The sequence below is a fragment of the Ipomoea nil genome, unplaced genomic scaffold (genome assembly GCF_001879475.1).
Source record: "Ipomoea nil cultivar Tokyo-kokei standard unplaced genomic scaffold, Asagao_1.1 scaffold2827, whole genome shotgun sequence".
NCBI lineage: Eukaryota > Viridiplantae > Streptophyta > Magnoliopsida > Solanales > Convolvulaceae > Ipomoea > Ipomoea nil.
Window position 1 is genome coordinate 947,761 of NW_017619255.1, and position 2,154 is coordinate 949,914.

Sequence of the window (2,154 nt, forward strand, 5' to 3'; positions counted from 1 at the left end):
CAAGGCGCACAATGCAATGCGCACACGAGTGCATGATATAAATTGCCCCACCTTCCCTTAACACTAATATAATAATATAAACTAACAAATTATTTATATAAACTAATTAATATAAACTAACAAATTATTTATTATATTAATATAAATAATCAAATTTAATAATATTACTAAATTTAATAATCAATTTTATTCGAATTTGGGCAATATTACTTCTCTACCCTAACCGCCCCTTGTCCTCAACTCTGCTATTTCCTCTCCCCACGCATTCCATTTTCAGAATGTTCAGTCCCATTCTTCTTCGCTACGCCGGTGGTTCAACACTAAATCCAGACGCCGGTGGTTGGTGAGATGATCCTAACACTGTTCGTATGGCCTACTTTGTCTTAGTTAACTACTTCAATTTTATATCTGTACATTGTACTTCAATTTCTTAGTTAAGTTCTCGATTCCGTTAAGTTATCTAGTATATCTCTCACTTAATTCCAATTCTATCATACAATTTTTAAGAAATTGAATAGATACAGTGAACCCTAACTGTGAAGGGTTTGTTTACCTACTAAGTCGATGGTCAAGTTTAGATCTGATGAAATCCTTCAATCGAAATCACATGCATGACGATTTTGACAACAAATTTTGTATTTTTATCCCCATTATCTTGTAATCTATTTGGTGGATTCGTAGTTCTAAAACCAGATTTGAAGCAAAATTCTTTCATTTTGTTGTTATTAGCATTTTTTTATATGCAGACTTTCTATTTAACAATTAGGTTTAATATTATGTTAATATTTTTCAGGCGCATGTTGGGATGCAGAAAAAGTAAACGGCAATTTGCTACAAAGATGAGTTTTTTCATTCTTTAGATTTAGAACAGATTTCAATCTTTTCCAGATTTTTTGTTCAGGTTCATGTTTGTATATATTCATAGGTTGACCGTAAAGCTGGATACATGCTAGACAAAAAACTATATTGGTTCATGGTTATGTGATTTATTTTCTGACTATGTTTGCAAAGGTCTGCCTAAGTGTGTACTAAGATTTACTCTCTCCTGTGGTAGTTTTCAGTCATACATAAGATTTTTAAAACATCAGTGGTGTAATAATCAGAATAGTAGATAGATTTACCTTTGTTTTGGTCCAGATGCTTCCTCATTGACCCAATAGTGATTGAAGATGCATGTAATTTTCCTCATGTTGTCTTGAGTATGAAAATACTGACTATATGTCTGGAGAGATGGTTTTGAAAATGTTTTCTGATGATGTATGAAGTCTCTTTTATAATTTCAGATTTAGAGAGGAAGGTCATGAGTTTCTTTAAAACTGGTTCAGTGCAAAGTAAAAGATTGATCTTTATTATGCATCTTAGAATACTAAGAGTTTTATGTGTGCTATTTATTGCAAAGTATTCAAATAATTGTTATCAAATTTTGAAAATAAATCATTTCTGCCAATTTGATTTAATTAATTTTAAGCATGAGCCTAAATAAAATAGATTTTTATGTCCTTTTCCCATTAAGTGTTAGCAATTCTTGAAAACTTGCAAATACTGAAGATTATTCATAATGTACATCCTCTATGAGTTTTCCTGCAAAAAGTTAGTTGTTTATAGTTGTGTTCTAATTCTGTTTAACTTATCATTTATTGATGAATTTTCTTTTGCAAATAAAGTTGAATAAAAATCTACATAGTGCTGTGGCAGAAACACCTCAAGATTCCTTGAAGTCAATCAACAATTGTCATAAACAGTTGAAGCACGGAAGGTCATGGTATCAAAAATCAAGTTTCATTAGAAATCAGTACTATGTATATTTGAAATAAGTTCCTATCACATTATCAAATTTTTCCATTGATTTTGATGGCTTCCTATTACTTTGCAGGTTCAGAACTTCTCCCTGATTTCTGAGGTAAGCCTCTATAAATCTTTTAACATTACAGTGTTGCTATCCTTTTTAGACTTAGAAAGAAGTAATATAGATATAGGCCAAAATCCAGTAATCAGTACTATGTATATTAGAAATCAGTAGTAAGTAATGATAAAATAGTATTGAAATATCTATTTATTCATAAAGCTTACCTCCTCGTCATGAAATACGATCTCTGCTTGGATCTGATCCATTGGACTCCTAACATTGAAGTGTAAATATCACTTCCAAGAGGA

The 2,154-nt window shown here is 31.0% G+C and overlaps 1 long non-coding RNA gene across 3 annotated transcripts in view; it reads left to right on the forward strand.

The window, feature by feature from the left end:
- The first annotated feature begins 235 nt into the window (after nucleotides 1-235).
- The window catches only part of LOC109159377, a 2,342-nt gene continuing 423 nt past the window's right edge, over nucleotides 236-2,154 (forward strand). The window contains exons 1-3 of one of the 3 annotated variants that reach the window (XR_002050559.1): nucleotides 236-343; nucleotides 794-1,762; nucleotides 1,874-1,900. This is a non-coding gene — a long non-coding RNA (uncharacterized LOC109159377). Of the gene's footprint in view, nucleotides 367-793; nucleotides 1,763-1,873; nucleotides 1,901-2,154 lie in introns of all 3 variants that reach the window. The other 2 variants (XR_002050561.1, XR_002050560.1) reach the window with 2 other exon arrangements.